General features: G+C 32.4%; 1 long non-coding RNA gene across 1 annotated transcript; it reads left to right on the forward strand.

Moving 5' to 3' along the window:
* Window positions 1-1,227: 1,227 nt before the first annotated feature.
* On the forward strand, window positions 1,228-5,310 carry LOC146997881 (uncharacterized). Its single transcript, XR_015040929.1, has 2 exons — window positions 1,228-2,966; window positions 5,086-5,310. It is a non-coding gene; the product is annotated as an uncharacterized LOC146997881 (long non-coding RNA).
* The last annotated feature ends 11,300 nt before the right edge of the window (window positions 5,311-16,610 follow it).

Genomic DNA, 16,610 nt, shown 5'->3' on the forward strand with positions numbered 1-16,610 from the left:
ATTATCCGTTTTAATTCAAAAAATAAAAATGAAAAGCAAAAGGGAATTTAATTTTTTTTATTGAAACTCCAATTACAAACAATATATGTAAAAAATGAAAAGCAAAAGGGAAAAACATAAAAATAATAATTAATCTTCTTATTATATTTAATTATCCGTATATATGTAAGAAATGAAAAGCAAAAGGGAAAAAAACATATAAAAATAATAATTAATTACATTATTATTTATTTATAATTATCGGTTTTAATTCCCATTTAACATTATTATCGGTTTTAATTCGCATTTAACATTATTATCGGTTTTAATTCGCATTTAACATTATTATTTATTTATAATTATCGGTTTTAATTCATATTTACCATTATTATTTATTTATAATTATCGGTTTTAATTCGCATTAATTCGCATTTATGCATTATTATTTATTTATAATTATCGGTTTTAATTCGCATTTAACATTATTATTTATTTATAATTATCGGTTTTAATTCGCATTTAACATTATTATTTATTTATAATTATCGGTTTTAATTCGTATTTACCATTATTATTTATTTATAATTATCGGTTTTAATTCGCATTTATGCATTATTATTTATTTATAATTATCGGTTTTAATTCGCATTTAACATTATTATTTATTTATAATTATCGGTTTTAATTCGCATTTAACATTATTATTTATTTATAATTATCGGTTTTAATTCGCATTTAACATTATTATTTATTTATAGTTATCGGTTTTAATTCGCATTTAACACTATTATTTATTTACCTACGCTCCGATCAAGTAGGAGGAATGCTTTACTTTCAGTTTTGAATAAATTTATTACTATTTACTGCAGCTTCAAGGTGCTCTAAACATAATTTTCGAAGTAAAAACTTGATAGTTATGTTGATTATTAGACTTGCATGAAAAAATTAGTATTTGATCTAAAATACCTTAAATTATTTGAATTATATTTTACTAAATCATGTATTTTGATATAACTAGCTAGTTAAAAAAATTAAAATTGTAAATGTGCAGAAATGCTTATATAAAACCAAGAAATTGTTTATATTTTTGTTGCTTTTTCCCTTGTAAATTAATTATATATATATATTACAGTCTGGGGAGTCAGCACCCTGCTGAATTGTAGTAAACGGGACGTTCAATCTACTAGACCATCAAAGATGCAGATTTGGATTTTCTATTTCATAGTTATTGAAATCATAATGGTATGTTTGTTTAAATTAGTACTGTTTATGAATGTGATAAAAATAAATTCTGATAAGCTAAGAAATGATTTATTTTCTATTAATTATGAACTGTAAATAATGTAACCAATTTTCTTCATAGTATTTACTAAAAAATTTTTTGTTAAAAGGGAGGTAGTCTTATTTATACAATTCTTGCAGAGATACCAAGAAATAAAACATTTCAGGTATTTTCACTCAGTATATCTTGATGTGTAAAATCGTGTTGTTCAATGCCATATTACTTTTCCACAGGAAAGTAATTTTATTGATCTAACATCTGCATAAATCAAACTTTTTAAAGAATGATTACAGTTTCTAAGCTAACTTAAAATTTTCAGATTTAGAAAATGTATGTTTAATTTAGCATTAGTTTTCCATGGAATAGAAAAGGTTTTCAAAATGTTCAGTTATTAGAGGGAAATAATATAAATGAGATTGTCCTGATACAGTTTCAGCCGGAAATGAAACTGAATTTTCGGATAGTGAAGATTTCATTTAAGAATTTTAATAAAACTGATTAATGTAAATCCTCTGCATTTAAAAATTCTAATAAAACTGATTAATGTAAATCCTCTGCATTTAAGAATTCTAATAAAACTGATTAATGTAAATCCTATGATTCATGTAGGTATTCTTCTGTTATCAGGACCAGATTCAGAAATGTGTGTTTATATGCATGCATTTTTAAATGTAGGTGCTCGTGTGTGCATGTATATATTCTTTATGTATGTATGTGTATACTTTACACATATATGCGCATACATGCATATACACATGCTTACATATCTACAGTGGAACCCCGAGATATGAGTTTAATTCGTTCCAGCATTCAACTGGTATGGCGAATTTCTCGTATCTAGAAACAAGCTTCCCCATTGAAAATAATGGAAATTCAGTTAACCCGTTCCACACCCCAAAAAATATCAACATTTTAAAATCAAGTCAATTTTTCCTAATAAATAACACTGGTAAATAATATAACAATAGTTTAACTTTGTTACCAACATTTTAACTCCTTCTCATTAATCCACACCAACAACAGCTTCTCAACATCTAGGAGTACTTTTATAGTGCTTGGAAGAAACGATAATTCCTTTGGCTGCATCAGGTTTCTTAATTTCTTCCTGCTTCTTCAGAATAGTATAGATTTTCGATGTTGAAAGGCCGCAAGTCTTTGCCAATTCCGTCACCATGCTTATGTTTATCTATGATTTCTTTCTTGATATCAGCGGCCATGGCCTCCTTATTTTTCTTTGCAGCACTATCTGAGGCAACAATCTTCTTGCGAGGCATCTTGAAATAATTATTTTCACGTTAAATGTCAAAACAATTAACTTACAAGTGCACAAACACGTATAACTGTTCAAACTGTTCCTACCAAATGTTAGAGTCCCTAGTGTGGGATTAATACTCTCTATCTTAGTGCCCTCTATAACCTATGTTAGGGTTAACCTGTATAACCTACAAGGATTGCCAGTTTAGGCGAGATATCTAGGTAGTCATCATAATACGTACCTTACTTTTTATTATTTTTAAATTAAATTGAAAGTAATAAACTAGTTTTCAAGAATGAAGTTAAACTAGATTTGCATTCAACTCTGGTTTATTGTGTTAATGATGTTTTGCTGTAACAAATATGAATTTTTTGTTTAAGTATAATAATTTAAAATGTTTTTTCTAGAGAATGAAGTACTGCCACTAAGGTAAAGGTGCTAACTTGCAAGGTAATTTTCTATTCTACATTAACTCAATCTTTATGTCCTGTTACAGATATATTGGCAGAAATAATGAAAACCTGACATTCAAAAAGAAAAATAATAACGTTGAATGTAGTATATTAGATGGTTAACTGCGGTTTGGCAGCTAATTAATAATCTTACACATATTGAGTATGAATAACTTTGACAATTACCGGTATTTTCAATAGTATAAAATTAGGCAAGAAAGCAGCTTTAGCTTAGCACCGATTTTAAGTACAACTCTCTTACCAATATTGGTTTGACGAAGGTAAAATATAATTGAATTTAATAAGTTGGAAATACTGTCTGTCTTTCCATGAGTTAAAAAATAATTTCAAATAAAATTTCTTTTTTCAGTTTTTCATGTTATTTGTTTAATGTTATTGTAATCTGATTTATCATATTTAGTCACATATTCCATCCCTCTTTGCACTATAGTATATAATTCAAAGGACTTATCAGTTTCAGCAATATTTTTTTTTACCAGTATACATTTTTACCATAACTCTGTTTCTAAATCATATCCTGAAAAATTAAGGAGTAAAGTACACAAAGAAGGAAAATATGCAAGTAAATAATGGCATTTAGTGTGGTTTATGTGTCTAATATTTGTACTAGATTGTAAAAGTTATAAAATTCTATTAGCTTTTTAAAATTATTCTTTTTTAAATTGAGATGCTTCTTTGCACCCAAATGGTTAAAGCCCTAGTGTGACTTTGGTACTTTGATCTAACTTCTATTCCTAATAAATAATCCATCTGCATACAGTTTACTCAATTTCTGCCATGTGTAAGGTAAACAATATTAGCTTTTTTTTTAATATATCTTTTACAACTATTCCATCAGGTAGATTTCTTTCATATTTTGCCTTAATTGAGTCATCCTGCTAATTAAGAATTTAAAGTTAATATGTTAAGTTTTTGTGTGTATAATTCATTTTAAGTATGTGCAAGCAAATGCATACATTAACAGTTACGTAGAATTATGTTTTGGGTATCAAATTCAGAAATTTTGGGGCTGTTTTTAGAAGATTTATTAATGATTTATACTATATTAATATTGGTAAAAAAATTCTGTGGCTTTTATATGAGAGTATATATCTTAAAATAGCTGCATGATATGGTAGAGGTAAAAAGCTTCATGTGGATCATAAATTAATATTATGTGGGAATTTTTCATTTATTTAATAAAGAAAATATTCAAGCCACAGTTAAAAGTTTTTCACTGGATTATTTGCATACAAAGTTTGCAGCAAATATTTCCTGCAACAGAAGTGACAATTTTTAGTGCAACAGAAGTGACAAAATTTAGTTAGTGTAAGCAGTAACTCTATTTTGAGATGTTAAACAGGAAGGCAAATTTTTGAATTTAAATTGATTTTTGAAGGAAGACTTCATTTAGTCTTGCTATCATTCTACGTGGCTCTTAACTTTTTTATGGTATTTATAATTTTATTGTTATTCAGCTTTCTGTTTGCTTAGAATGCACATGAATGTAGACTTGAAATATTTTATATTGCAAACTGAGATGCCATTGTTATCATAAAGATTTTTGCTCTGATTTTGGAGGAATTTACTGATAATACTTTTGATTGCGTATTGGTTTCCGGTTTATTGAAATGTGTAAAATAGCCTGTTAATGCATATACGTATGTTAATGACATGTATATGTTTATGAAGTATTCTGTTATATGTATATAATGTTGTGATTAGTTTTCTGCTTACTCTTTATTTAAGAAAAAGTTATCTGTAAGAAAACGAATATTCTTTACTATATGTAGGAGTAAAATTGAAAAGGCTAATGCAATATAATTAATACAAAATTAAGTAAGTCATGTACTTAAATACTAAAGACTTTCTCAACCTTGCAGTTCTAAACAAATCTTAAGTATTTTTTACTTGAAATTATAGGCATTGTGTAAGGTATATAATTGAAGCTTACTGTGTGATAGTATGAAATTAAATTTTTAATTACTGAAATGTAAATTTTTAAATATGAAATACTCAGTGCATTTTATATGCATCTTTTAATACTTCAACTATATTTAAAAACTGAAAACATCTGAAGTGAGAAATTATTACAGATTTTTCTTTTTCTTGTTTAGGAGCTGTTCTCAAAACATTGGGTGACAAAGAATTCACTTTTACAAAAATCGAGCAGGATATTAAAGACAGCGAACTATAGAAAAAATATGGCGAAGCTACATGAAGTCTATGTGGAATTTTATTATTGAAAAAAATATGCTCTTCAGATTTAATGTTAGTTTTTATTGTTTAACAGTAATTGCAGTTTTCGAATACCTGTAAAATAAACCTAATTCTTAAATTAATTTCATGTGTATTTCTTTTGCAAGTAGTACAGTTCATAATACTTCAAACAACTTGAAATTTTAGACTTGTTAATTTATGTGGGATATGTTCATAATAAATTTATAATTTAAATAACTCATTGTCATCATATGAGCATAATCTAAAATGCACAGCATTTGACAACAAATTAATAAAAAATTAGCCAACTTCTAATTGCTTTCTTTTATCCAGTTACCTCTTTTTAAATCATTTAATACCATAAAGTTATTTGATGAAAAAAAAATAATTGGTATGTGCACATCAACATGTATATTTATAATGATGTTATAGAAAAAGTCACGAGATAAATATTTAAAAACTTAAATATTCCTAAACAAATTAACTTTTTAAAATTTTATCTGGTATATAAGATAAAATAAAGAACATATTTAGGTAATTTTGAATTTGCATAATTTTATGAACTTATTTATGAAATTAACAGATACATTGTAAAAGGGAACTTTTTAAAAATACCTCAATAAAGCATTTCTTTTGTAGAGGTGAACTTTTAGTACTGATCTAATATATTTATAAGATTTTAAACTGAAAAAGACAACAATAATAGATTACAATACATTGCAAGATTGACTGATAAATGCAAAATTTTTACATATCATAATTATGTGTGTAATTAAAACAGAAGTTACTCGATTAACTTGCATGCAAATTAATATTTTCTTTAACATGTTTGGGATAAACTGAATTTTCATAAATAAATATGTATAGATTTGTGTATTATCTGAAGATATGAATGAAATATTTGTGACATTAAACATACATCTTCAAGGAAAATAACAAAGTCAACTTGGTAAACTATTGGAAAAGGTAAGTTTTCTACAATTTCCTGGTCTATATTTAACAATTTTAAAATTTAGCACACTCATTCAAATAATCTAAACGTATGTTTTCTTTTGTGCTACATTCGTTTACTGAATTTAATTAACTATATTGTACTTTAGATAGAAATTAACGTAGATATTCCCTGTATTTTACGGTACAAAAACTTATATATTTGATAATAATTGACCTAAATCTTCCCTGTTTTCTTTGCATATACGAATGACTTTGGTAAAAATTTAGTCCGATGTCTTCTCCTCTTTACTGTGTATAAGTGCACATTTTTGGTAAAAAATTTTCATAAATCTCCAATTACCTATTTACTGCATTTTTCGTAAAATGTGCTTATTTTAATCTCTTATTTTTTTATATAAATCTATGCAAAAATGTTCTGCATATTATGATTAAAAGATAAAATTAATATCAAATTTTTACATATCCACCTTTTAGGTATGTACAGCAATATGGAATATATATAACTGGAAAATTTAAATGCAAAAAAATTAATTTCTATTCAAAAATTACATAACACTAAAAGGCTGAAAATCACTTTTAATATTTCATTTTAAAGTGACTACAAAATATGCAATAAATTTTGTAAACCTGAGTTCTATGTTTTAAATCAATTAATGCTATTGTTCATTTACATGGCATAAGAAAATGTCCTTCAGAAAAGCAAATAATTTATTTAAAGTGTTATTTAGTAAACAACTGTTTGCTACAGTTTTTTACTAAATTTAAAATTATGAAATTACGGGGAATATCTACCTTAATTTTTACCTAATATATACGTTTATATACAGTAAAAAATCGGGGAAATTTACGTAAATTTTTACTAAATATATACGCATACGTGAAGCAAAAATTTGAGATTTACGTATATGCGATAAATATACGTAAATTTTTACTAAAAATATACGTAAATCCCTGAAATTTACGTATATTATACGTAAAAGTTGCGAAAGAACAGTAGTCTCTCGCGTAAATATACCTAAATTTTACGTAAAAGTTACGTATAGTAAAACGTAAAAATATACGTAAATATTTAGTAATTGCCACTGGACACTTTTTATGATATTTTTACGTTCAACTTGAACGTTTTTTATACGAAAGGCCATTCGTAAATTGCACGTATTTTTCTCGTGCAATTTACGAATGCATGCTGCCTGGGTAGAAGTCAGTAAACATAAAATTTCGTAATAATGAACTTGTATAATGAGGAGTGTCACAGAATTTCCATCAGGACTTTGGTTTTTCCCAATAGAACCTTCAGAACAACCAGAACTTCGGTTTTCTCTATGAGAAATAGATTACAAGCCGTTATGAGTGCAAAAGGTATAAACACAAAATATTAAATTTTGTTTCCTCATTTTGTTGTATGATCTTTGGCAATACATTTTTGAATGCAAATGAACGATGGCATTAATTGATTTAAAACACAGAATTGATGTTTACTAAATTTATTGCATATTTTGTAGTCACTTTGAAATGAAATATTAAAAGTCATTTTCAGCCTTTAAGTGTTACGTAATTTTTTAATAGAAATTTATTTATTTATTTATTTATTTTTGCATTTACTAGTGCATTTAAATTTTCCAGTTATATATATTCCGTATAGCTGTACATAACTAAAAGGCAGATATGTAAGAATCTGATATAAAAATTATTTTACCTTTTAATCATAGCATACAGAAAGTTTTTGCCTAGATTTATATAAAAAATATGAGATTAAAATAAGTACATTTTATGAAAAGTGCAGTGAAAAGGTAATTCGAGATTTATGCAAATTTTTTACCAAAAAATGTGCATTTATACACAGTAAAGTGGAGAATACATCGGATTAAATTTTTACCAGTCATTCGCATATGCAAAGAAAACAGGGAAGATTTAGGTCAATTACTATCAAATATATGCGTTTTTGTACCGTAAATTACGGGAAATATGTACGTTAATTTCTATCAAATATATACGTTTTTGTACCGTAAAATACGGGGAATATCTACCTTAATTTTTACCTAATATATACGTTTATATACAGTAAAAAATCGGGGAAATTTACGTAAATTTTTACTAAATATATACGCATACGTGAAGCAAAAATTTGAGATTTACGTATATGCGATAAATATACGTAAATTTTTACTAAAAATATACGTAAATCCCTGAAATTTACGTATATTATACGTAAAAGTTGCGAATGAACAGTAGTCTCTCGCGTAAATATACCTAAATTTTACGTAAAAGTTACGTATAGTAAAACGTAAAAATATACGTAAATATTTAGTAATTGCCACTGGACACTTTTTATGATATTTTTACGTTCAACTTGAACGTTTTTTATACGAAAGGCCATTCGTAAATTGCACGTATTTTTCTCGTGCAATTTACGAATGCATGCTGCCTGGGTAGAAGTCAGTAAACATAAAATTTCGTAATAGTGAACTTGTATAATGAGGAGTGTCACAGAATTTCCATCAGGACTTTGGTTTTTCCCAATAGAACCTTCAGAACAACCAGAACTTCGGTTTTCTCAATGAGAAATAGATTACAAGCCGTTATGAGTGCAAAAGGTATAAACACAAAATATTAAATTTTGTTTCCTCATTTTGTTGTATGATCTTTGGCAATACATTTTTGACATCCAAATTTACGATTTTGTTGTATATTTTGTGAAAGGCATATTAAAACGAAAGTTTTATTAGATTTGTATGTTTATTATCTCTTGTGTTCGTTATGACCAGATAAAATTATCAAGCATTTCCTTTATTGCGAAGGGGAAAAAGTATTTGGGGAAATTTTTTCCCACCCCAGTTAGGGCAATTTTTTCCCACATTAGTTGGGGCAATTTTTTCCCACCCCATTTGGGGCAATTTTTTCCCACCCCAGTTGGGGCTATTTTTTCCCACCCTAGTTGGGGCTATTTTTCCCACCCCAGTTGGGGCAATTTTTCCCCACCCCAGTTGGGGCAATTTTTTTCCCACCCAAGTTAGGGCAATTTCTTTCCCACCCCAGTTACGGCAATTTTTTTCACCTTAGTTGGGGCAATTTTTCCCACCCTAGTTGGGGCAATTTTTTCCCACCACAGTTGGGGCAATTTTTCCCACACTAGTTGGGGCAATTTTTCCCCACCCTAGTTGGGGCAATTTTTTTTCCACCCCAGTTGTGGCAATTTTTTCCCACGTGAGTTGGATCAATTTTTTCCCACACCAGTTGGGGCAATTTTTATACCATTCCCAATCCAGTTGGGGCAATTTTTTGGCTAATCTTAAGAATATGGTAACAGGTAGTTTGGCTATATTTTGGTAAGGCCATAGAGCTTACTAGCTAGGAGTTTAGCAATAATCTGAGGATTACACAGTTCGAATCACAGATTATTTTGTCTCAGAGAAATGAAAGATCATGAGACATGTAACGTGACTTTTTCCGGAAAATTCCGGTCGTGATTTTTTAGCTAATAATACTTAGAAACAATTTTGCTGCTAAAGTGCAGGATCGCCCACTGATTTGTTTGGCGCTTTTTACAAGAGTAAGAAGAATTGGATTTTTGTCAATTTTCTTTGACTTTTTAAGTGAAAATAGGTCGATAGATAAAGTCAAGTGTGTGCGCAATGCCATTTTTGTGCGATTCTGGGATGTTTTTTTAAGTGAAAATAGGTCGACGTGTACATGGATACTGTGTATGTGCAATTCTTAAATACGCGGCAAGCAGTTTGCTATTCTTCACTATCTCCCAATTTCGCACCTAATCTTCGTCATGATTAAGCATTTTTGTTCCATAAAAGTTCTAGTATAAGCGTAATTCGGCTAGTAGATTGTTGGAAAAAAATGTTGAGTTAAAAAAAATGCCTTTACTTCGTGAAAACAAAATGGCGTCAAAAAAACTAGAAAATTGCTGTAGCAGGGTTGGTCGCCAAATTTTCGCCAAAAAATCGCCAAGTTACCATAATGTAAAGATTCACCAAGAATACAACTGGACGTGAGAAGTGTTAGAACTGTTAGAAGTGTTGTCAAAAATTTCAAAGGGACATTGTCGACAGAAAATAAAATTAAAAGTGGACTACTTCCAAATGTTTTCTACAAGGGAAAACTTTGCATTATCAAAGAGGTTAAGAAATAAATTTCTTCATTATATGCAGTTGTCCAAAGATTTTGCTAATACTTCACATCAAACTTTTAGTGTACAGACTCTACGGAATGGCTGACATGGAGGAAGTTATTACGTAAGGGCAGCTAGAAAGAAACCTTTCATTTCAGAAATAAATAGGAGAAAGTGATTAGATTTTGTTAAACCTCATTCATGTTAATTTATCAGACGAATTTTGGATGGTGACCCTAAAGGTATTTAAATTTACCGGTTCCACAGTCGCCTTCCAACCGTACTACCGGGTCTGTCACCCTCAATGTCTCCGTATCAGGCGGGAGGTGGTTTAACAGACTAAAGTGCCCACGAAGAGCTTAGAAATGTAACGATACGCCGCCCCCTCGTCCCACACTTACGGGCGACGGATCAAAAAGTTGCTCTCATTTCTCACGTCGGAACGGGTCAACGGGGGTCACCACTCCCCGCGAACCGAGACCACCATGAGGTGTGGTCCTATAATCTTGGCCGCTCTACCGGTCGGTTGCGCCCCTACCAGTACTACCGGGCAGTCCACTAAGCAGAAGGTTTGACATGGAATACCAGAGTCGTAGTCGAATAGCCACCACATTACCGCTACCAATACCATGGCTCGCAAGCGACGCCACCTGCCCAGTGGCCTATAGCCTTTCCCCCTTTGGTCCAACCGTACAAACAGTCTTCCCTCAGGGGTTCTGGAACCGCCAAGTTCAAAAATGATATACCCCCGTGGCCGAGACTGCCTAGGTACAGATCCTAGCCAGTAGCTTCGCAGAGTTCTCTACGTCGACCCCCGGGGGGGACCCTAAAGGTATAGTTAACTTAACCTGGCAATCGTTACTCGCGAGTTAAAGATACCACCTGAATCGTCCGACATAAATTCAATTTGAACTGCACCGGTATATAATATATACCGGTTGTTTGCCAATTTTTTAACCTCCGAAAAAATGCTAATTTTTCTACACCAAAAGCTATAATTGTAACTGTCTAGTGTTTTCTTTCGATTCTAAATGGCAACATCACCCTATGAATGCTCAATATTTTACAGTTATGACATTAATATACCTCGTTCCAAGGTATCATGTTGGAAGATTGATAAATTCTATTGGAGGGAAAGAAAAAATTCAAAATCTGCAAATATATGACGTACACATGCTGAATCTTATATATTTACTTCATTTCAGTCAGAAGTGATAATTAACAGACGATTATTTATACGATTTTAAAACCGGTATAAAATATATACCGGCGCCCACACTGAGGGTACCACGCCAATAGATGGCAGCACCAGTCTTCTCCTTTTCTACTCTGTGACATAACAGAATTTTTTTATTATTGTAACAGTTTGTGATGTAATAATTTTTCATGATTAATTTATAAGTCATTTAGGATTAAATATTATGTTCATGGAGGAATGGGGAGTTTACTGACGCTGCGCTAGGACTGAATACAAGTATATTAGTTTCATTTATTCTTTTTTTGTTCTCAGCTCAAGTTTCATTCGTCTGTGTTTAGCTAAAATTTTTATTTCAGCACTTAATCCATTTCCCAAGAGAAAGACTCATCGATTTCAAAATTGCCGTCTGGGGTCAAAACTTTACACAATTGTCGGGGTTAAACGTAGCATGCTAGCCCCCAAAAGACACCTGTTGCTTCCTGTTTTCCAAAATCCTAGAATGCGAGAAAATGAAAAGATGTGATTGACAACCAAATTTGTCATTCGGGAGTCACGCTTTCTTCCCTTTGTGAGGTGGGATAAGATCACACAAAGGGAAAGCTCACTTAAAATGGAAATGTACTTAAGGTCCATCTCATAGTGTAATAACAAAAATTGCTAGTTTAAAAGCATGCTTTTATTCTTTAGAGAAATTCTTTTTAATTCTTTGTTAATTTCAGATGAAAAACTAGAGAATACAAGAGAAGTTTGCGCTCTGGTTGATACAAATAGATTGTTTCGGAAATAAATTTTCACAGTTCGTGAAAGGAGGAAAAATATTTCTAAGGCCCGTTTTAGATGCAAACTAAAATTTATCCAAAAGTTGAAAAAGAGCCCCTTTGAAGCCAAAGGGGTTGAAAATCAGAATAAGAGCTTTGAGGTGTATCAGATAATAAAATTGTTTAATGGCGTTTTTTCCTGAACAAACGGATATATTACACCCTATATTTACAAAAAATAAATAAGGGACCCTTACGGTCCTCGATGATCTAAAGTGTGTGTGTGCGTGGAGGGGGGGGGGCGATTCTTCGTATCATAGTATGAAGCATGGTGTTTTTCACATATTATCTAAAGCATAAAATACAACTTCAAATATGCAACATACTTTCTCAACTGAGTCGGTCGTAGTGCTTCATTTTCCAATTTTTTAAATTTTCGGCTGAGTTACATCTGCTTGTAATATTATACTAGTTCAGTTACAGCATGATACGATTTACACATGCAGTGTTATATTTGCTAACTTTTTTTTATAAAATAATATTGAATTTAAATCAAGTTGAAAAGCTTTTTACCCATATTTTACATAAGTATGTTCAGCTGGGTTGAATCATCAAAGTGCATAAAAACATAAATTTTATATTTAAAATTTTAAATTTCTGCCGAAATTTAAAAAAAAAATGTCTTTAGACTTACATAATTATATTCAAGCACTCATCACTACAGACGCACATCAAAAGTACCCAAAATTAATTTAAAAAACAAAGATTACCAGTTGGCAGCTACCTGGAAAAAAATTGTCCTAGAGGGGCGCCGGTATAAAATATATACCGGCTCTCAAAATTCAGGATTTCGCTCTAGATTTTTTTTAAGTTTCAATTTTGTGTCCTTAGGGTCCATAAGTTATAGTTCATGCAAAATTTTACCACAGTTTAAATTATTTTATATACCACCCCTCAAAGGGTTAAAATTTATGGCACAAATTGGACCTAGAAGTCAGTAATCATAAATTTTGTAATAATGAACTTGTATAATGAGGAGTGGTACTCCTGCACGAGTGTCACAGAATTTCCATCAGGACTTTGGTTTTTTCCCAATAGAACCTTCTCAACAACCAGAACTTCGGTTTTCTCTATGAGAAATAGATTACAAGCCGTTATGAGTGCAAAAGGTATAAACACAAAATATTAAATTTTGTTTCCTTATTTTTGACATCCAAATTTACGATTTTGATGTATATTTTGTGAAAGGCAAAATAAAACGAAAGTTTTATTAGATTTGCATGTTTATTATCTCTTGTGTTCGTTATGACCAGCTAAAATTATCAAGCATTTCTTTTATTGCGAAGGGGGAAAAGTATTTGGGGCAATTTTTTCCCACCTTAGTTGGGGCAATTGTTTCCCACCCCATTTGGGGCAATTTTTCCCACCCCATTTGGGGCAATTTTTCCCACCCCATTTGGGGCTATTTTTCCCCCACTCTAGTTGGGGCAATTTTTTCCCACCCCATTTGGGGCAATTTTTTCCCACCCCATTTGGGGCTATTTTTTCCCACCCTAGTTGGGGCAATTTTTTTCCCATCCTAGTTGGGGCAATTTTTTTCCCACCCTAGTTGGGGCAATTTTTTCCCACCCCAGTTGGGTCTATTTTTTCCACCCTAGTTGGGGCAATTTTTCCCCACCCTAGTTGGGGCAATTTTTTCCCACCCCAGTTAGGGCAATTTTTTCGCACCCCAGTTGGGGAAATTTTTTTCCCACCCTACTTGGGTCTATTTTTTCCCACCCTAGTTGGGGCAATTTTTTCCCACCCCAGTTAGGGCAATTTTTTCGCACCCCAGTTGGGTCTATTTTTTTCCCACCCTAGTTGGGTCTATTTTTTCCCACCCTAGTTGGGGCAATTTTTTCCCACCCCAGTTGGGGCAATTTTTTCCCACCCCAGTTGGGGCAATTTTTTCCCACCCCAGTTAGGGCAATTTTTCCCCACCCTAGTTGGGGCAATTTTTTTCCACCCCAGTTGTGGCAATTTTTTCCCACGTGAGTTGGATCAATTTTTTCCCACCCCAGTTGGGTCAATTTTTTCCCAAACCAGTTGGGGCAATTTTTTTCCCATTCCCAATCCAGTAGGGGCAATTTTTTGGCTAATCTTAAAAATATGGTAACAGGTAGTTTGGCTATATTTTGGTAAGGCGATAAAGCTTACTAGCTAGGAGTTTAGCAATAATCTGAGGATTACACAGTTCGAATCACAGATTATTTTGTCTCAGAGAAATGAAAGATCATGAGACATGTAACCTGACTTTTTCCGGAAAATTCCGGTCGTGATTTTTTAGCTAATAATACTTAGAAACAATTTTGCTGCTAAAGTGCAGGATCGCCCACTGATTTGTTTGGCGCTTTTTACAAGAGTAAGAAGAATTGGATTTTTGTCAATTTTCTTTGACTTTTTAAGTGAAAATAGGTCGATAGATAAAGTCAAGTGTGTGCGCAATGCCATTTTTGTGCGATTCTGGGATGTTTTTTAAGTGAAATTAGGTCGACGTGTACATGGATACTGTGTATGTGCAATTCTTAAATACGCGGCAAGCAGTTTGCTATTCTTCACTATCTCCCAATTTCGCACCAATTCTTCGTCATGATTAAGCATTTTTGTTCCATAAAAGTTCTAGTATAAGCGTAATTCGGCTAGTAGATTGTTGGAAAAAAATGTTGAGTTAAAAAAATGCCTTTACTTCGTGAAAACAAAATGGCGTCAAAAAAACTAGAAAATTGCTGTAGCAGGGTTGGTCGCCAAATTTTCGCCAAAAAATCGCCAAGTTACCATAATGTAAAGATTCACCAAGAATACAACTGGACGTGAGAAGTGTTAGAACTGTTAGAAGTGTTGTCAAAAAGTTCAAAGGGACATTGTCGACAGAAAATAAAATTTAAAGTGGACTACTTCCAAATGTTTTCTACAAGGGAAAACTTTGCATTATCAAAGAGGTTAAGAAATAAATTTCTTCATTATATGCAGTTGGCCAAAGATTTTGCTAATACTTCACATCAAACTTTTAGTGTACAGACTCTACGGAATGGCTGACATGGAGAAAGTTATTACGTAAGGGCAGCTAGAAAGAAACCTTTCATTTCAGAAATAAATAGGAGAAAGTGATTAGATTTTGTTAAACCTCATTCATGTTAATTTATCAGACGAATTTTGGATGGTGACCCTAAAGGTATTTAAATTTACCGGTTCCACAGTCGCCTTCCAACCGTACTACCGGGTCTGTCACCCTCAATGTCTCCGTATCAGGCGGGAGGTGGTTTAACAGACTAAAGTGCACAGGAAGAGCTTAGAAATGTAACGATACACCGCCCCCTCGTCCCACACTTACGGGCGACGGATCAAAAAGTTGCTCTCCTTTCTCACGTCTGAACGGGTCAACGGGGGTCACCACTCCCCGCGAACCGAGACCACCATGAGGTGTGGTCCTATAATCTTGGCCGCTCTACCGGTCGGTTGCGCCCCTACCAGTACTACCGGGCAGTCCACTAAGCAGAAGGTTTGACATGGAATACCAGAGTCGTAGTCGAATAGCCACTACATTACCGCTACCAATACCATGGCTCGCAAGCGACGCCACCTGCCCAGTGGCCTATAGCCTTTCCCCCCTTTGGTCCAACCGTACAAACAGTCTTCCCTCAGGGGTTCTGGAACCGCCAAGTTCAAAAATGATATACCCCCGTGGCCGAGACTGCCTAGGTACAGATCCTAGCCAGTTGCTTCGCAGAGTTCTCTACGTCGACCCCCGGGGGGGACCCTAAAGGTATAGTGAACTTAACCTGGCAATCGTTACTCGCGAGTTAAAGATACCACCTGAATCGTCCGACATAAATTCAATTTAAAATTTATGGCACAAATTGGACCTAGAAGTCAGTAATCATAAATTTCGTAATAATGAACTTGTATAATGAGGACTGGAACTCCTGGACGAGTGTCACAGAATTTCCATCAGGACTTTGGTTTTTCCCAATAGAACCTTCAGAACAACCAGAACTTCGGTTTTCTCTATGAGAAATAGATTACGAGCCGTTATGAGTGCAAAAGGTATAAACACAAAATATTAAATTTTGTTTCCTCATTTTTGACATCCAAATTTACGATTTTGTTGTATATTTTGTGAAAGGCATATTAAAACGAAAGTTTTATTAGATTTGCATGTTTATTATCTCTTGTGTTCGTTATGACCAGCTAAAATTATCAAGCATTTCTTTTATTGCGAAGGGGGAAAAGTATTTGGGGAATTTTTTCCCACCTTAGTTGGGGCAATTTTTTCCCACCCCATTTGGGGCTATTTTTTTCCCACCCTAGTTGGGGCAATTTTTTCCCCACCCTAGTTGGGGCAATTTTTTCCCA

Source organism: Stegodyphus dumicola, chromosome 4, assembly GCF_044657685.1.
Source record: "Stegodyphus dumicola isolate Sdum_Otavi_A_Nest chromosome 4, ASM4465768v1".
Lineage (NCBI taxonomy): Eukaryota > Metazoa > Arthropoda > Arachnida > Araneae > Eresidae > Stegodyphus > Stegodyphus dumicola.